The 20,348-nt window shown below is 41.1% G+C and overlaps 1 long non-coding RNA gene across 2 annotated transcripts; it reads right to left on the bottom strand.

Moving 5' to 3' along the window:
* Window positions 1-654: 654 nt before the first annotated feature.
* On the bottom strand, window positions 655-15,622 carry LOC140693345 (uncharacterized). Of its 2 annotated transcripts, XR_012069097.1 has the most exons (5): window positions 15,373-15,622; window positions 15,099-15,196; window positions 14,018-14,147; window positions 7,596-7,719; window positions 655-928 (listed from the first exon to the last, which is right to left on the bottom strand). It is a non-coding gene; the product is annotated as an uncharacterized lncRNA (long non-coding RNA). The 2 variants fall into 2 exon arrangements; XR_012069098.1 differs by lacking the exon at window positions 14,018-14,147.
* Window positions 15,623-20,348: the final 4,726 nt, after the last annotated feature.

Genomic DNA, 20,348 nt, shown 5'->3' on the forward strand with positions numbered 1-20,348 from the left:
TGTGGGCAGGGAAGGAGAGAGGCTGTTCAGACTGGTCATAGTCATTACAGTTTGTAAACAGCTGAGTTCTGTTCCCTCACAGCTCAGACACATGCAGGACATGAGGATGCTTAGCTAATGACCAACAGTGGGTAGCAAAGGCCAAGAGTGCGGTGGGGAGGACAGATGGGACCACCTTCTGGAAGAACTTCTGCCCCAGGGGTCCAGGAATTTAATTAATGTTTGGGGATGCACAAAGGGTTTGTATGGCCTCATCAGGTAGTTCCTACTTTAAACTGATAGTCTGGAATATATGGTAAAATACGGTGGAATGACTGCTCTTATTTTAGTTTCTAAAAACTCTTAAACGGATGGATTTCTATCTCCATTATACAAGCACTGCTGGGTAACCTTTAGAGCCATGTGAGGATCAAACGAGTGAATACTTATTAATATTATTATCATGCTTCTACTGAATTAACACTTCAGCAACAGTATAATGGCCATGCTTCTTAACAACTTCCTCTGTAAGATCTCTTGTAAGTCACAAATAATAATTATAAAGAAAATATATTAAAATAATAACAATTACATTTACAACAAATATGTTGTTTATAACGATGATAGTGTTAGCATCTCCCTCTCATATTAAACAATACCCAACACTGGATTCCTTAGGAAGCAATGCCAATACACGTTTGGACTTTTCAAAGTCTTCAGCCCATGAAGCCATTTTACTCACATTGGTCCACCACAGCCAGAATTGCTGTTCCTTGTATGGTGGGCTGCCACGCTGTGATGTCCTGGGCTTTTTCTGGCACCATGCGTCTATACTGGGTAGTCAAGTTTCCACATACCCACTCTGATTTGCAATATATTGTTCTCCAGAGCCAACAGAGGGGCCAATGGAAAGAGGCCACAGATAAGGTGGTGAACCCAAACTGAATACCTGTTGAAGGAATGGACACACAACATGGAGTGGTGGATGGATGGAAGGACAACAACAATTCCTCTACTCCAGTAAAGAGAGAGGGGCAAATGGTGAACTAAATCCCAAAGAGAAAAGACATTCATGGTAATAATAATGTTCAACAGTGAAAGAATCCAAACAGAAGGCAAATAAAAAATCTCTCGGAAGAAGACTCATTACAACCTGTTTCTTTCACGTATATACCCTTAGTAGGAATAACATACTTAAAAATCTTCAACCAACCATAGTTGTTTGCTCGTAATAAACTTGGGAATCTTGAAGCATATTATTCACTCTCAGTGTTGAAATAATACAATCTTGGAAGATGATTTGTCATTGAGGATTAAGAAAAAGAATATTGTGGTTGTATATAAGAATTTAAATAGGAATAAGGAATGTACTTTTGGGAAAGCTCTGCATAGAGAATGTTGGAGGAAATGCACTGAAAACAGGCAAGTGAGCAAGCTCCCTTGAGTCTGGGAAGGTGAGTGCAGCACATTCAGAGAGTCTATGAAGTTATTACAAGTCACAGAAAGGTATGCAATTAAAGTGTCTTCCAAAGCAAAATATCCTTCTGCATGAATTTTTATCTTGATATTTCTATGGTCTGTGTGGTCACAGGAAGTCAAAGCTATGGTGGTGGCTTAGAAGTTCTTTTCTCTCTGTCTGTAGTTTACAGGGCATTGCTACAGATGGGGCAGCAGAGATCTGCATAAGCTCTTCCATGGGGTGGGGGAGCAGTTAGAAATGATAAGGCCAGAGATCTATAAGACTTTTAGACCCTAACTGACAGACTTTTAATTAAACTAGCACAGGTATGTAACTAAGACAGTGGATGAGAGGCAAGTTTGTAGTCCCTTTAGTGTTACTGCTCAGTCAAGGGATAGGGACCACTCTGGCCAGGAACGGCAAGACCGTGGATGGGGTGGATGGGTAGGAGGAGCTGACATTTGCTTCTGACCTGAGAGGCAGGGGTGTGTTGCAGAAAAGCCGACAGTGCTGGAAAGATGCCTCATGTCCACAGCCCAAAAGGAGCTGTCATATTCAGGGAGGTCAGAGAGCAAGAACCAGAGTTAGTGACGCCAGAGTGTCAGCAACGTGGCAGCAGTGATGTCAGTATCTGTGTCCAAAACCCACCTAACCCTACATGAACTCATCTGCCTACAGGGGGCAGGTTAGTAGCAGAAATGTGGGGAGTGGGTGCAGCCACTGGCAAATTGGCAAGTGGACATCCTAATGAAAAGCACTGCTCACAGTCACCATATTGGAAAGAGAGCCCCCACACTGTCAGATCCCCTTCTTATTCAAGAGAAACTAGAAATTAAGACTTCATTAGCAATCATCCCAGTTCAAATCCAGAAAAGATATCATTTATAATGACAACAAAGGCACAGGCTATTCAGAAATAAATTAATGAAAAATGTTAAAATGATTCTGATAAATGACTTTAAAAAAGAAAAAAATGATGATTGAATGAACAGTAGAATGCACCACCCTCTTCAGTTGACAGATTCAAATTTGGGGAACATAGAACATTTTTTCTCCAAAATCAATCTAGTATCTGAATGCAAATTTAGTTAATAATCCCGAATGGATTTAAGAAAAAATTCTGAAAGGTGATCCTAAATTTCTTCCAGAAATATACACAAATGTACAAATAAAATAATGAGGAGGGATGTTTGAAATTGTAGTATTAGGGACATTCTGGAAAAGGATAAAATAGGACCAACTGTAGGAGATATTAATCTATGGTCATGGAAACAGTATAGAAATAGTGCACTGAGAGTATGAATTAAATAGAATACATTTCAAGAATAGACGTGGATATTTAAGAGATTTTAGTAATATTATAAAACTGACACTTAATATCAGTGGATTCAAGTACTGGTGTAATTTGCTAAATCATTAGAAGGCCTGGTAAATTGTCCTCACTTTTGACATTAAAATAAATTCCAGATAATTTTTTAATTAAAAAATAAAACACTAGAAATAACCGAACATGATTTAATCTATTCAGATATTCAAGCGAGAAGAACTTTCTAAAAAGCTTTTGGAACAAAGACCAACAAGAGCAAAGGCCTAGCAACTCAGCAAGGCCAGAAACGCCCCCTGTAAAACAAAACTGACCCTCGCCCAACCCTCTCTCACGGACCTGTATTGCTCTCTGATACTTTCTATACTTTCTTCTTCCATTTAAAGTCCAGTTTCTTGGAGAAGTGCCTGCGCTGATGACTCCTCCAGGGCTCAGAGCCCTGCATCCCCCACGGCCCTCACCGCGGCACTGAGACAGGAGTTGCACTGCCGGTGGCTGCGTGTTTCAAACCAGTGGGCATTTTCAGCTCCTGTTTATTTGATTACCAGGTAGCTTTTGCCATGGACAAATATTTTCCTCTCAGTGGAATATTTTCCCCCCTTAATTTTTGATTTACTTAAATAAATTTTAAAAGCCCAGGCAGAAAGGTGTGTGTGCACATATGCACATACTCAGATACAAACAGATCTGTTTTATAAAGGCTACCTAAGTGTAGTCCTCCTCCACATTTTCCTCAGTTTAGACAATTAAAGGTGGGCTTTAGCCCTTGTTTTTTTGCCCCACACACCACTCTTTCTCACTATACTCCTTTTAGTCAGTGTTCAAATCCCTCTTTAGCAAGGTTACAGCCTTCTCTGTGTTGCCTCATCTAGTTTTCTCTCAACTGCTCTGCTATTCTTCTCTCTCTTGGTGGATTTCTCTCCTCCCATTTGCCATGTACATGGCACTTTCCCCAGGGCCTCGTCTTCAGTCCTCTGCCGGGTAGGACTGAATCGCCCCCACGGCCTCACCCACAGCTCCTCTGAGTTCCTGACTGGTGAATCCAGCTTAACAATGGACATCACCCCTCAGATGTCCTGTAGACACTTCGCACTGAAAATGCCACACACAGAACCATCTCCTCGAAACCAGCTCCTCCCCTTACACTCCCCCTGCAGATCCGCTCCACGGATGGGTCACTGGAAAGTCACCCTAGCATCTCTGTGGCCTGCCGCCCCAGCCCTGCAGTCCCCCCTGCAGCAGTCACCACTTCTGCCGCCCATGTCTCTCTCCTTCTGCCCAAGGCCTCTCTGCAGGCGTGTGCCACTTGTTGTCTGGGTTACCTGGGGTGGTCCCCGAAAAATCCTTTCCCCCCAAAATATGGGCCTCCCCCCAAAAATAGTATCTTCCATTCTGCTTCCAGAATAACCAGATATTCTGCAACATAAACATTATGCAATTTTCTTACTTACAAATATTCCAATATATCCCTGTTTCCTTAAGGATACATTGAAGTATAAGCACACAAGGCCCATTGTGACAGAGGCCTTCTGCACCTGATATTCCCACCTATGGATCCTTTGTTCTAGCCCTACTTGTTGTTCTTCAGTCTGGCCAAGCCGCTTCATGCCATGTACTCTTATATGTCTCTTCCTCTCTGCATGAAGTGTCCACTCCCTCTACCACAAAATAGAGAGCTAAATTCCTTTCACCTTTCAGGATTCAGTTCAAATATTTCCAGCTCTAGGAAGTCCAATTTGTGTTCACCTGTTTAGCAATCCATCAACTACTCGCCATGCCTCGCCTGGCCTGGGGAGTGCAGACACCACGTCTTACCTGTCTTGGTCTCCCCAGCAGTTGATACAGTGTTTGGCATAGCAGTGCTCAATGTCTGTTGGTTGGGTAAATAAATGAATCAGTAAAGAGATGAGAGGTCTACAATTCCCCCCAGTTACTCAGCTGCCATTTTGGAAAGTTCATTCTTCGGAGTTAAGGAAATGTCAGTGCAGGTGTTGGGCAGACGGAACAGAGGTGAGGGTGTGGGGGAGACAGGCCTGGTCCTGGAGAGTGCAGGAAGGCGTGGGTGAGATAGCACTGGAGAGAGAGGGAATGGAGGGGGGGGTGAAAGGAGATGTTGAAGAGCAACTGATATTAAATGCAGTAAATTAAATGGAGAACATAATATATGAAGGGAAGATCAAGTTAACACAGCAAGGGTGGAAAAGGCAGTACCAGAGACGAAGAGCTCTCACTTAATCCCTCACAGCATTTCACTTATGGCACCCGCCCTCTGGGAAGGCAGCGTCAAATTCTTGAGAGACTGGTGTTTGTGCTGTGGGTGCTCTAAGTACAAAACGGTATCTTATGGCTTCCAGATTTTAAGACTAATAGATTATTTCTCTTATGTCCCATGTCTGAGTTCTCAGGCAGCAGGATCATTCGCTGGTGGGGGGAGAGATATTGTGGTAAACAACTCAGAGTTACTCTAATAATCTCAAAGGACAGTGGGGAATTCAATAAAACAAATAAAAGAGAAATTTCACTCAGAGAAAACCATATGTCATATAGAACCTTGTGGGGGCATTGGGGGCAATGTTACCGCCACCTCATCTAACAGTTTTATGTGAGTGTGCTGAAAATCCAAGCTCAAGTCACTTAAACACGTATGAGAACCAGGGTCCAGGCTGTGGTGCTCCAGACATGGACGGGAAGATGAAAAGCCTGACTACTGCCTCTGACAGGATCAGTGCAGCCAGGGAGCACAATGCACACGGACACGATCACGCACCATCAAGACAAGAATCAAGTGCAATTCATGCCTAGAAAGGAGAGTAGAAAATCTCTAAAAAGTGGAGGGGTCCCTGCCAAGGCATGGCAAGTGTCCTTCCTGGCAGAAAAACAGATAAAAGTACTTCAGGCGAAGGAGACTAGTGTTGGTGGCTGAGAGCGAGGCCTAACGAAGCACAGGTAAAGGGCTCCAGGGTCATCTGTCACAAGCTATTCCCCTTCAGCAGCTAAGAGGCGTAACTAAAAAGGTAGGTGGGGTGTCATTAATGATCACGAGGAAAACTGGGAGGAGGAAACTGAGGTCAGGAGATCACCACCAAAGGCACTATATTTTAGAAGAACAAAAATATTTCAAAAGCACTAGGAAATTCTATCTCCCATGAACGAAAAGAACCCAAAATAAGTTTCACTCCAGCATTGAATACAGAATAACAGACGGCCTACTTTCAGAAATGGATTGAATTATCTAATTAGTCAGGGATTTTTTAGATAATACGAAAACGAATAAATCTGAACAATCTCTCTAGAATAGCTGTTACTCCACCCTGTTTTGTAGGGTAGAGTTAGGCTGAATTATTTAATTTGTATTTTAATTAGACTATAAAGTTCTAAAAGCCCTATCAATTTTTCCCAAAAGCATACAACTTTTCCTTTCATGAACTTTATTTGACTTAAGTAGAACAATAACTTTTTTCCAAGGCTTTTTTTGTGTGTGTTAAAATACCAAATGATATGCTGCCCCCAGAATGTTGTTGTTATTATTAATGCTGATAATAGCCCCAATAAGACATATTTACCATTATGACTCATTTTGGATTAACAGGTCATTGGCTTAAAGTCCTTTTGAAAATAAGAAGAATAAACGAACATAATTTCTACACCAGGGACAGAAGCTGCACCCTTAATGGCACCTGGTCACTAAACACAACAAAAGCAAAGATGAAACTCAAATCAGACACCAGATCACAAAGCATAGCTGACTGAAGATGCCACAAGGTGACCTTTCATTCACCGAGGGAACCAGATGTGTTTCTATGTATAATGTATATTTTTAAAAGCAATTATTTTATATATAGAATGTAATTTAGGAAAAAGAAAACTCCCTCTATCTGTAGACTTATAAACAGGAAGCACAAAGTGGTGCCTTTGCAGACATGAATCTGCAAGCATAAATGCGAAGCCTATTAACAAAAATCTTTTCCTGTCTCCTAAGCTTAAAAAAAAAAAAACTACTTCAAGGCAGTGGTGAGCTGAAAGGGCTCAGATACAAAACGTGCACATCATCAGCCTTCTAGCAGATAAAAGTGCGCCATGCATAATAGAAAAGATAACGTTTCCTATGGAAATCTATTTTGAGATGCAACAATTAAAAGGCAACTGAGAGCTCAAAACCAAGTTCAACCAAAGAGAAACAGAGCCCAAGCAAATGTACAGAAATGGACAAAGACATTGGAGAAGGAGGAGATCTGTGTTCTACCGATACTCCAGATCAGCAAATTCATTCTGAATTCAAGCCAGTGATGTGCCATGAGGTCACTCAAGGAATCAGGCAGAAACCATCGGCCAGAAGAAATAGGAACAATATCAAAGGTAGGTGTGAGATGTGGAAGGGGTGACCCTGTGAACCTTGCTGCCATGAGGCAGGATGCTCTTGCGGGCTTTCTGCACCGGCTGGCTGGCTCACATGACTCTGTTTAGAAGGATATCAGCCAACAGCTGTGCCACAATGGCTACAGCCCGAGCTGAGTCATATCTAGTAACGGTTCTGAGTTCATCCTTAGACGACATGACCAGAAGGATTTGAGAATCAATGTTGGAGACGTATCTGAATGAGTATTCCATTTCATTCCTTGGCAGTAAACATTCAGCTTTGTACAACATAAATATTGACAAAGATACACACAGGCACCCTATTTGAAAGCCTGACAGCATAATTGCATCTAATGGAGAAAAGCGGGCTCCGTGTCGGTATGCTAGGTCATTGTTTGGCTCGGTAACTGATGCTTCTGAGACCCAAAGCATATTCTAGTATAACCGACAGCACAGAAATCTCCACTGATGACTTACTCATTTCAGGGTATTCATAAAGTAACGCCAGTTTGCCCATGGGATACAGATGGTTGTACCGTTCCCATCGTGGGGTGGTCTGTTCTGCTCCCGAAACTGTGGCACCATTAGATTCATGACCCAGCTGTCAAACAGATCAAATAATAAGGCAGGATATTATCAGACCAAGGTCATAAAAGTATTCCTGACATCTCAAGCTGAACACATCATCGTCCCAAGGATTTAATTTCTTGTTTTCAGGATAAATTTCTTTTTATTGCTGCCTCCCTACCCTCAAATATTGTGAAAACTAGTCCTGACTACGTGCCTTGGTTTTACCAAAATTGTAACGACTATTACTACTTTATCTCCTACCTCCTTTTCAGGTGGGCATTTTAGCTTTTAGAAGATGCCGTCCCTCATTTGTCTTTTTTACCCCCATTTCTCTGTTATTATCCACCATGGCCTTTCCAGTCTGAAAATCGTCAGAGAAAATAATTAAAAGAAAGTAATACAGGGTCTGTGAGCTGGTGATAAGTGCTGTGGAGGAAAATAAAGGAGGGCGAGGAATGTGTGCTAGGGAGGACTGGGGATGGGACAGTGACCTTTGAATAAGGCAAAGACGGAAGCAAAGGGGTGGGCAGAGGAGGGGCAGAGGGAACAGTGATCATAGGCCTGGAGGTCCCTCAAGCTGGACAGACAGCATGGAGACTGGTGTGGGCCACAGTGAATAGGAAATAAGTGGTGGTTTTGGGGGTGGAGCCTTAGAGGCTGCCATGAGGATGTGGGCATTTTTCCCTTTGAAGGAATTGCGGAGCCCTGGAGGGTCACCGAGCAAAAAAGTGATACTCTAACGTTGGATAGAACAGGTCCAAAACCCTAATATAAGCTGAACAAATCAAGGGACAAAGAAGTGATATGTCACCTCAAATTCAGTGCAGAGCTTGAAAGAAACACAGCCTTGACTCGCAGCCCAGTGCTCTGCCCCCTTCTGAATGCTGTCCCACAGAGCTGTCTCTAAGGTTATGTTTTTTCCTCACTCAGAGGCTTGTGGGACAAAGGAATGCTTCCCCCTTTTTCAAGTGGCAATTTGTCCTGAAAGGAAATCAGAGTTGGCAGTGAAACAAGGTATGGACCTGTAGCCTACAGAGCTGTTGTCCCTGAAAGCAACAGCTGGCGCGTGGTTTACTCGTGGAGTTCAACAGAAGAGACAGAGCAACAACAGACAACTTAGCGTCTGGCTGAGCTTCAGCTGACTGCACTGCACGTTTGGATGGATTTCAAATTTGGACAGTGAGGCGGCTTCTCACGAAAGGCAGGTGTATACATCATACATGCCCACACGTCTGTATGCATACACACGTAGACACACACAGAGCATATGATGTGACTTGTAAAGAGCTGCCTCTGCTTGGTTTCCCACAGCCTCTAATCTCAGCATTAACCTTTCACTGGCCATGCTCCCAGGTTTGCTTTGAGATTTCTTTGCAATGGAACATGCCCTTCGCTTCACAAACTTTCCCCACTTCTTTCAATGACATTAGGGGAACAGCAGGGAGCTCTGGGAAGTGCTGGGGATAGGGACTCGAGATAACTCTGAATCTGATTCCACAGTTCATGGCTTATTTGTTAGTTAACTTTATTTACATTCAAAATGCAATTGTTGCAGATCTCAGAAGTTGATTTACACTCACTGCTATGGCAGAATGTTGCAGTTAGTAGACCCACCACTGGATCCTCTTATTCAACACGTTCTTACAATATTTCAGATATTACTGTATCACAAATGCCCATTTCTATATTTTTGATATCTGCTTTTCAGTATAATTATCTTCCTTCTTTATTCTCTAAACCTTATGCTTTTAAAACATTTTTCTGAGAAGTGTTCCATAGGCACTTTACATATGAAAAGTTGATAAAGAGATCCTGGAGATCAAAACCACATTTAAATCCTGAGATATACTCAGCTGTGTCATATACATGGCTAGGTTTAGTCTGCTTACTTTGTTACTTTGTTTAGTAATTTTTGTTTGAAACAACAAGACTACACTCAATAACTTTTAATACCCTATAGTGGAAAAGTATATGACAAGGAATATATATATATATATATCACTATGCTGTACACCAAGAATTAACACAATATTGTAAACCAACTATACTTTCAACAGAAAAAGTTGAAATAAAATTAAGAGATGAAACTTCCACTGCCCAGGGTGCTGTCAGGATGAAACGATTCAAAGCATGCCAGGTATCAGCAACCACCCTGACACAGCAAAACCCCATGTGGGATCTTCCTTTTGAGCAGCACAGGCTAACCGGCTGTGGTCACCTGTAAATAGGGTGGAAGTCACTTAGACCCTTGGCTTGGGATCACCGTGGCCACAGGGTTGGGGGTCACTGCGGCACCTACGAGAATGATGCGGCCAGCCTGCTGCTAAAGCCTCTCCCCAGGCCGCAGCCCAGAGCACTGCAGGCAGGTCTGAGGTCCGGCTGGGGGCGCGCAGCTCCACAGCCACTCGGGGCCCTGCGGTGTGGGTGGCGCTGGGACCACCCTCGTCCATCACCCTCCCTGGCACCCAGACTCGGGATTCTCCTGGGGGAATTTTTCTCTGCCTCATACTTCCTGTCTCAGCCTCTTGTGGAATCCGGTCCATGCCACAGGGAAGAAGGGCTTTTACCCTCCGGGACCCAAATCCATCACAGTTTGGATCCAGAATGAAACTTCCATGTTAACTCACCTGGCGCTCCCTTCTTGTGCTGAACTGCCCTCCCCCGTCAATGGCATTAGGTAATATTAGAAGTCCCGACTTGCTTGTCCTTAGCTAAGACCCTGAGCCTCTTGCTCAGTCTTCCTGAGTGGAACCACTCATCTGTGGCAGAAAAGCTTGGGCTGTCGTCTACCCATCATTGTCAACGGTCTTTTGGGTTTTCTGTTGGTTTAAGGTTCTCGTGCAGGGATATCAATTTGCACATGAGAAGCACCTTTTGACATTTTAAAAAATACAGACACTGGATCCTCCCAACTCTCCAGCCAAGGCTGGAAGCTTTCTCCCTCTAGCAGGGGTTACATAATCATTTGCTTGGGAATTGATCACACATATTGGCATAATCATAGTAAATTGCCCTTTACTCTGTGCTTGCCACGTGGCATTTTCTACTTCATGTTGTCTTTGTACTTTCATTAACACATTTAATCCCTGAATTATAGATTATCACCATTTCTGTTGAGGACACCCCTACTTGCTAATCTTGAATACAAGTATCTTTGATTCTCTTAATCTATTTCATTCCTGAGTTTCCTGTTCCTGAATTTAAAGAGTGAATTATGGACACATGTATTTAAGATTCTCTTATTATATGTATCTGACTCATCCTCTAACCAAATCATATCTGGAGAAGAGAGATGTTCTCTTTTAAACATTTGCTTTTTCTTATTATATAGTAGTGCATACACACAGTGGAAAATGTAGAAAACATATAAAGTAAGAAAATTACAGCCATACATTATCTAAACACCAAAGGACAATGCTATGTCATTTTGGGCATTTAACTATTTTTCTTAATATTTTATCATAAAATTTCCCTAGGAAAGTTGCTTAACCCTGGAATTGTACTAGCCTTTTGCCCAGTACAGAATAACATTCCCAGAAATGACCCCAACATCAAAATAGTATGTGAGGCTGGGAAGGCCACAGGGCACTCAGCTTATTCTCTGAGTCCTACAAAGAATGCTGTTGATTCACTGATGTTATGCATTCGATGCCTGTGAGTCACTCACTCACTCAGCTGGCTCGGACTGAGACCTACTTTATACCAGGTGCAGATCCAAGTGCTGGGGAGACCCCAGAGGGAGCCTGGATCACGGCATCACTCTCCTTCTTCTTTTGCTCCCAGAATCCTACTCAAGAACCCCACATGGGATTGGGGGGGTGGAGGCAGGTGAGATATAGTGAAATTCATTTCATTATGTTCCTTTAGACATATTTAAATAGCATGAAAATAGTCGCTAATTTTGATAAGTTTTCTTTTCTCTTCCTATGTATTTTTGAGGAAGTGTATAGTTTTGGTGCAGCAAGAGTAATTGATAGATCTTTGGTATGTTAGGATTTTATATGAAAAATTAAGAAGGAAACTGCACTTATACAAAGAGAAGAGGCAGTGAGGAAAACACTAGCCACCCTAGAACCTGGCTACAATTCAGAATTCCTGGTTTTCAAAAAAGGGAATCATAATTCAAAGTAAATTCCCTAAATATTTTAACCCATAGTAGAAATACATGGAGGCAAAGTTCAGCTCACTGGAACCTAGAACAGTGTGCTTACTTAAGCAAAGGTATAAACAGACCACAGATACTATAATGCATCCTTTACTTTAAACTAGTTCATGTGAGCAAGTTTCATTTCACATGAATTGCTCAGTACCAGTTTAGGAAATATATCCTTCTTGATTGGTAAAAATAGCTCACGGATAACCAGATTCAACAAAATTTAGTGTTCAATAATTTACTTATTTCCTTCAGGAAATGCTTTTGAGTAATCTGAGTTAAGTATTTCCTCTATCTGATCTATTTCTTTTCACAGAGAAAAGTAGTATTATTTGTGGGGGGCCACTCATGACCTGAGGACTGCCGAGCACAGAGGTTGGACCTAAACTCCCACAGTGCAGGGAATCAGGCTCTGAGTTTGATCTCTCATGGACAATCTCTGTCCCGCCACCCCTTTGAGGAATGTGCCAGATGCATTAAGGCCTGAAGGAACATCCTGAGCTATCAAGTCACTAAGGACCTTTGGAAGGAGAGATGCAATCGGCATGCAAGTTAGTAATCTTAGCCTGAAGAACAATCACCTGAGATAATAGCACAGGAGTCATGATGCTAGCTTAGAGGAACAATGCCTTAGTTTATCATCTTGTTTCCAGGAACTCTTAATCTTAGTTTTACGAGAACTGTAAACAATAATGATGTCTGTAACAATATACAAGTTAATGATTTTAGTACACGTTGTTAATGTGCCTTAAAACAATACCTTTGCCTACATGCAGGAATGTATGAGCTAATGGGTTAAAATCATATAAATTAACTGCTGGAAATAAACTCGGCGTCCACTCTTGACCTAGCGTCTTGCGGGCTAGAGTGAGACCCTCTCAACCCCACCTTTTAGTCTTGTCTTTCTTTCTCAGTCCTGCAGCACAGGTTTTCTGGACGTGATCGATTTTCGGCTGGCTCCGACAATTATTTGCACATGACCTACTTTTACTTCTCTGGAAATATCTGACTGTGAGCTCAGGGCAAGGGTTGTCTACTGCACAGTAGGGAAAAAAAGATTCATTTCACAGCGAAGATCAGAATCTTTTTTTGAGGGGCGTGGTGAGCTGGGTGACAAGGGAAATGCCTGTTTCGAGACAGACCCCAGTTATCCATACTGAAGCTGAAAGTTGAAGCCATTATGAAGAAATGTGGAAGGACACACTGACACGCAAAGGGGTTCACTCTGCAAAAACAGAAAGAAAGAAAGAAAGATAGAAAGAAAGAAAGAAAGAAAGAAAGAAAGAAAGAAAGAAAGAAAGAAAGAAAGAAAGAAAGAAAGAGAAAGAAAGAAAGAAAGAAAGAAAGGAAGGAAGGAAGGAAGGAAGGAAGGAAGGAAGGAAGAAAGGAAGAAAGAAAGAAAGAAAGAATAATTAATTTAACTGCCCTATAAAGAGAATGGACAGAAACTTGGTAATAAGGGAGAGAGAAGGAAGGTTAGGGAAGGGAGGAGAAACAATGAAAGGGAACTTAGATGCGGTGGGCAGAAGAGCAGGTTTCTGGAGCCTACAATGAAGGATGATAAGAAAAAAAGTAAAGTTTAAAAAAGTTACAAAGTTTAAAATAGTTTAAAAATTAAAAAACGAAGTAAAAAAAATAAATTTTTTATAGTGACACGGAAGATTTTAAAATGATGGAGGTTTTTTATTTCAAAATTCAAGTTGTTTGAGTTTCTCCCCCATGCTCCAAACAACAGTAAGATCTGCTTGTGTAAGTGGTTTTGGGGGACACCACAGAGAGGGGCGAGCTCTGCAGTTACGTTGGCCAGGAACAGAATGCTGGTGTGGAAGGCAAGACAGAAGAGAGATCAACAGTTTCATGAGAACAGAAACTCAAAGCCAGAAATTATCTTAAAAAGTTTAGTGTGGTAGGCAGAAAAATGTTCCGCCACAATATGTCTATGTCCTTATCCCCAGAACATTGGAAGAGGTCAGATTCCCTGGGAAAGGGGGCCTATGGTTGCAGATGTGGTTAAGGTTGCTAACCAGTCGACTCTAAGAGAGACCATCTGGATTATAGATGTGGGCCCAGTGTAATCACCAGGGCCGTTAAAGGAGGAAGAAGGAGGCAGAAGAGGGGGGAGAGGAGAGGAGATGTGACCACAGGATCAGGGTCAGAGGCACACAACCATGCTGACCTTGAGATAGAGAAAAGTGGTCACAGGCCAAGAGACGCAGGTGGCCTCTGGAAGCCACAGAAGTCAAAGATACAGGTTCCACTGGGGCCTTCAGAAACAGACGTGCCAACACTTTGACTTCAGCAGGCTTCTGCGTTCAAGAAAAATACAAGGTTATATTTGTGTTGTTTAGAGGAGACTTTTTCTTTTTTCTTCCTACTACCATGATATTTGGGGATACTAGTTAAAACAGCAACAGAAAGCGAATACAGTAAGCTCCTTGAAATGTTCAGAAATTGCAGATAACACTGGACTGTCCACTCTGATGTGGGATTGGGCTTATGTGAAAATCAAAAAGACAGTGTGACCTTTGCTAACATCTGCTTTTCTCATTTTTAGGAAGAGAACAGTAAGTCAAAACTTCTGTTGTTATTATTTTAGACAAGTGTCTCTTAAAACATTATGTAACCCTGTGCCTTAGGACCCCAAGGGAGTCTCTGTTCTTAGAAGAACATGGATTCAGAGAGATAGGGTCTTACATCTGAGTCCCACAGTGGTCTCTTATTGGCAATGAGAGCTTGGGCAAATCAGTTACCCTCTTTAAGCCACAGGATCTTCATTTGCAAAAGGAAGATAAGAATAAGGATTGTTTGGGTGATTAAATTGTACACAGATACACGCACACATACATATATATACAACATTAAATACAGTGACTAGCACATACTAGGCACTCAACAAATTTCTGTTATGGATTTTTAAATGCATATATAAAAGGAGGAGAAATTTGCAGGAAGTTGTGGGAAAACTTAGTTCATGGCCCCAAAAAGGGCCATCTCTCAATGGGCTCTGATCCGTCAGTCCCCAGTGGTGGGCTAATAAGCAGAGACTATAGCACTTGAGGATTTATGTTAAACATAAAAAGGAAGGCATTTAAACATAATTATTAAACAGCAGGTACGTTTATACTGTTGGCTGGATCATCTCATCTGGAGAGCTTTAATAAGCAGAGAGTCTCCCCTGTTCTAGAGATGGCCACGCAGGAAAATGATGTGGGTGGGTGGGCCGTTCTCACCCCAAGAACACATGACTGAGTACTCACGGAAGCAACACCTCTTGTATGTTATTCCAGATGGACTGTCCTCCCATGATTATTGTCAGCTGTGTCATCAGTTCAAGGAGACAGCCACTTGGGTCACACTGGAATATTAGAAAGAAAATCTCATTTAAATTTTAGATAGCTCTAATATGAAATAAAGTCATTATTTTATGCCTAAAAAAATCAAAGGATCAGAGAGTAAAGACACTCTTCTTTGGGCAACTAAGAGAAAACCTGAAACAGGTTAGACTGTCAGAACACAAAGCTGTATTCACACCTCTTCATTTCTGTATTTTTACAGCCAATACACCAGATCTCACGGATAAGTCACAAATCTGCCCTTAAAGAATGTGATGTAGAAACACGAGGAGTAGTAGTTGACAAACTGGAACAAGAACACCTTCATGGCTGGGTTTTTCTCATAGTCAGTCTGGTCCTTGGGAGCTCTGCAGCTAGAATAAAGAAAAGGTAAGTCTGTAAAACTGTGAACGGCTTTGAGACCCTAATCAAAGCCATGGACACATGAGTTAACACAATAAATATGTATATATATATATATATATACATATATATATATATATGTATATATATATATATATATATATGCAATTCACACTGTTTTCATATCAGCTGTTTTGAATTTCTTAACATATCCACTATGTTAATTCCAACTGTACACAATGTTGTAAGAGTTTCTCCCACTAAGAACGCAATATCCCACAAGGCAAAAAAAAAAAAAAGTCACCCGTTCCTTAAAATTTATAAGCACAACAGTATCCAATGGTCAAGAACTGTCCTCTGTCAGGTGTAATTTGAAAGAAAGCTACTTCTCAACATCCTGCTAAATAAAATTCTCTTGTCTCCCTGAACGGCAGTAAGGTAGGACTATTGAAGAAGACAAACAAAACACGGGGCAACTTGCTAGAAACATTTGGGGAACATAAAACGATCATCCTCCTAGTTCAGAATTTGAATTGGTCTTAGTATTTTCAGAAGATGACAACTGAGCAGACCACTGGGAGAACCACCCAGCCACATGCAACGTGTGGGAAGCACTTAACTTAGGCCGCTAAGCCGCTGGGTGGGATACAAGCCAGAGAGAAGAAATATTTATTATAGAAGCCGCAGCTGATGAGAATGGAGCTACACTAACAGGAACAGCATGGGGGGAAGACACATAACAGTGTGATTAATTGTCCTCTCCGTAACGCGCAAGCAAATCTGCCACTGGAACCACGACCCTCTTCCACTTATTTGCAATACATAGACTATTTACTTTCAACAATAGGGTACATTATCTAATGTAATTGAAATTATTATTAAACACTGACATATTTACACAGAGCTTGGACATTCTAAAGCGTCCTTTGTCCCTTTTACTAATGCAAAAATGGAGCTAATTCACTTCTCATATAGGCTAGAGAAAATAGGTTTGCAGTTGAAGTTAACTAAAGACTGTAATGTACTGCAATTCAAGTTCCTAAAAGATAGTCTCTGTTTTGACCTGGTTCTAAAACTTGTGTAGAAATTATCTCAGCTGCAGGAGGAGCTTACCAGAGACAGTCATCATGACTGACACGTTCTCATATATGGCGTTCAGGGTCATGAAGATGATAAAACTGATGAGGGAAGCAGTGATGGGCGTGGGCCACCTGCACAGTCAGGTACTTTTGGATTGGGTCTGTTCCACTCAGGTTCTTGGGAAGTTTTGTAGAAAATACAATGAACACTGAAAGTCCGTAGACAATGATCCCAATAACTGAAGCAATGTTCAACAGGACCTGACAACCCAAAAACCCAGCAGCATGAGACTCACTAATGATCGTATTTTTACACAGAAAACTTGCCCCCAATCCAGCTTAAACAGAAAACATGCATGTGTTGTAAACTTCACATAAACGTGAGAAGTGATATAAATCGCACGTAAATGCCATAAGAGACGTGAATATCAGGCATGTTAATTTTTAGTGGAGGAGGAATGGAAGATGTCAAAAAGAATGAGTGCATCCACTAATGTAACACGCTGGCAGCAGGAGCAGCTGTGTGCAGGGCATAGGGAATATATGGGAACTCCACTTTCTGTGAATTTTTCTGTAAACCTAAAACTGCACTAAAGAAGAAAGCCTATTAAGTATATTTTAATGGGTCAAAATGGGGCAACTGGTGGCATGTTCTTTTGGAGGGAAGTCTGTGATAGCAGAACAAATGAAAGTATCCCTTCTACATCTGTAGAATTACTTATGTTATGAACTAGTTGTAACCCATGAAGGGGATATGCTTCCTTTCAAGGGGGAACCTATCACTGATTCAGGGTTCAGCAGGTGCTAGCTGTCGTCTTCATTCTGAATAGAACCAGTGAAGCTGTGGACATGCCCTGAGGGAAACAGTAGAAGTGACAGCAGGTCTCTGCTGATGAAAGCTTCACATGCTTTTCATACTCCTTGAGATCTTAAAATGGCAGGTATTCCTACTCCCTGCATTTGCACAAGATTCATGTCCCTGATCCACTGTAGTTCTGACTGTGTGGACCCAAGGGCAGCGGGGGTGTCTGAAGCATAATTTGCACGTGGCTAATAGGGTTTCAGTTCCTCACTAGGCAGGTTTTTTTCTGGCCACTGAAGAATGCGCATTAAAGATCCCATTTTTAAACTGTTTTCCTTCCATCTACCTTCTTGGTCATAGTCCAGAAGCATGTACTCAGTGTCCCTGGCTGCTCCTGATGGCAGCCCCAGAGAGAAAGCTACAAAGAATGTGAATTTCAGGACTAAGTGAACCACATCATGTTATTTACAGCAGCGGGCGGCTGGTTTGCACCTGCAGGGGAGAGCAGAGGGAGTGTTTACAAGCCCCTCCTGGAGCCACACTCCTGCACCTGGATCCCAGCTCTGATGCTAGCTGTGGGGCCTTGTGCAAATTTCTTAACCTCTTGTGGCTTCAATCTCCTCACCCATATAATGGGGGAATAACAATAGCAATTCATAGGACTATTGTGATGAATCAATTATTTACTAATTGTGAAAAAATTTGGAACATTTACCGCAGGCATGTGAAAAACTCTGCGTAAGTATTAGCTACGAATATGGTGACCAAAGTCTTAAAAAGGTGTTTTTATTAGTTTTTAAGCCATCAGTTTGTAGAGAAAGCATTTTATTTTCTCCTCTACTCTCTTTCATCATCCTTTTCTTCACAGTTAAATCTTCATGCTTGTGAAAGGAATAACTTTTTGGTGTGTGTGTGATTAAATGTGAAAATTAGTTAAGGCTGAGAAAAATGTATTATAGAAGGTATATTAAGCCTTCCTCTCTTGTACAGCACATAAAGGCCATTTAAATAGTATGCATTTTTAAAAGTCTGCATAATAATTTTTTAATTATATATGAAGTAAACATAATAGTTAAGAATCCTTAAATGCTTACTATTGCTTCAGCACACATCTATTTTTCAAAATCCTCACAATCACCCTGTGGGGAAGGTAATATTATATCTTTTACAGATGAGGAAATAGAGCCACGTGGAGATGATGCAATTTGCCCCAAATCAAGCAACTATTCAGTGAAAGTACTGAAATACTCAAAGAGCCCAAAGACACACTAACTGTATAGCACTGTCTCCTACATGGTCTGTAAAATCAATTCTAATTCATTTCAGAACTTTTACAAACTTGACACATTTCCATTTTTCTTCCAAGCACTTAATGGGTTCACTATTTCTTAAGAAACAGGAAAGCTTTCCATTCTCCTTCCTCAAGTTTCTTCTTATTTATCACATTTTCTGATCATAAATTTAACATTTGTTCATTAAAGAAAATTTGAAAGTACTCAATAGTGGACAGAATTGCTGTCCTGGATCTGTCCCCAGTCTTAGAAGAGGACCCAGAACTTGCTATAGGATAAGTAACCTCTATTTTGTTTATAGTCCTGTGATTTAACCTCGATTGACCCACTCTTTCTGAAGCACCAGAAGTAGATATCAGTTGGTTTAAGACAAATAATACCCCTCATAGTATTGGCCTCGCACATGATTGGAGAATTGGCAAATAACCCAGGAAGAGCCACTATTATGTGAGGAGATACTTACTGGTGCCCATGTGAACCATAAGCTTCCTCTATTAAGAGAGGAAGCTGCCAAAAGAGACCTGTCTTGGTTTGGATGGATGATCTGGGATGCTGCATGCCTAGAAGCAACATGCTGAGACATCTTTGGACACAGAATGAAGACAGGACAAAAGTAGCCCTTGACATCATCTGGGCTAGAGTATCTCTCCTTGACTGAAGCCAGACCTCAGACCTGAGGTTTTCATTTACAGAAACCAATAAATCCCATGCATCCCCATTTTTTGGTTGTTGTTTAAACACATTGGAGATTGATTTTGTCACCTACAATCAAAAGACTCCAAATCTGAAAATGAATAAAAAAAAAATAAGAATAATGCTTTGACCTATAGACATAATTTCTTCAGAACGGTGCATTGTTTGTATATTACAAATCATTTTATATATTAATTTTATTCTCAAATCTATCATAAGCATAACACTTTGACATGTCATAAAATATTTTCATGGACACACTTTTTCATGGCTGCATACTATTCTACTTTGTGAATAGTTGGAAGAATATTTTGGCTGAGATTTTATATATGTCTGTGACTTGCATCCATAATGACTTTTCCCTGTCATTTTGAAATAATTCCTGATTAAAAGTTTTTCAAAGCTGAATTAGTGGATTAAAACATATGAATATTTTTGACTCTTGATATCAACTGTCAGACTGCTTTCTAAGAAGGCTTGAGGAGTACACCAGAAATTAACACAGCATTGTAAATCAACCATACTTCACAAAAATTATCCAGTAACCTAGGCATGGGGTTGGTGATCACTGACATTTCATCCTCATAAACAGAGCTGTGTCACTTGAGAGGTGGAAAACTATTTCATTTTGATGTGCACTGAGTGAATTACCATTGAAGTGTGACATCTATTTCTTCCTTTGTGAATGTGTGTTCATCTTCTCTGCCTTCTACGCTCCTGAGATATTTTGATGTTACATTTGAAGTGATCTGAACTCTCTATGTATTGAAGGAATTAGCCCCTTGTCGGATTTGTAAACAAATAACAACCTCTGGTGTTTTGTTTAAAATTAGGATGCTTATGATGCATGAAAATCTTTGTATAATTTCCTCTGAAACTTACTGTTCATCTAGAGGTTGTATACTCATCCATATTTATTTCTAGTTTTTTTTCTAATTGTGTTACT

The sequence above is a fragment of the Vicugna pacos genome, unplaced genomic scaffold, assembly GCF_048564905.1.
Source record: "Vicugna pacos unplaced genomic scaffold, VicPac4 scaffold_19, whole genome shotgun sequence".
NCBI lineage: Eukaryota > Metazoa > Chordata > Mammalia > Artiodactyla > Camelidae > Vicugna > Vicugna pacos.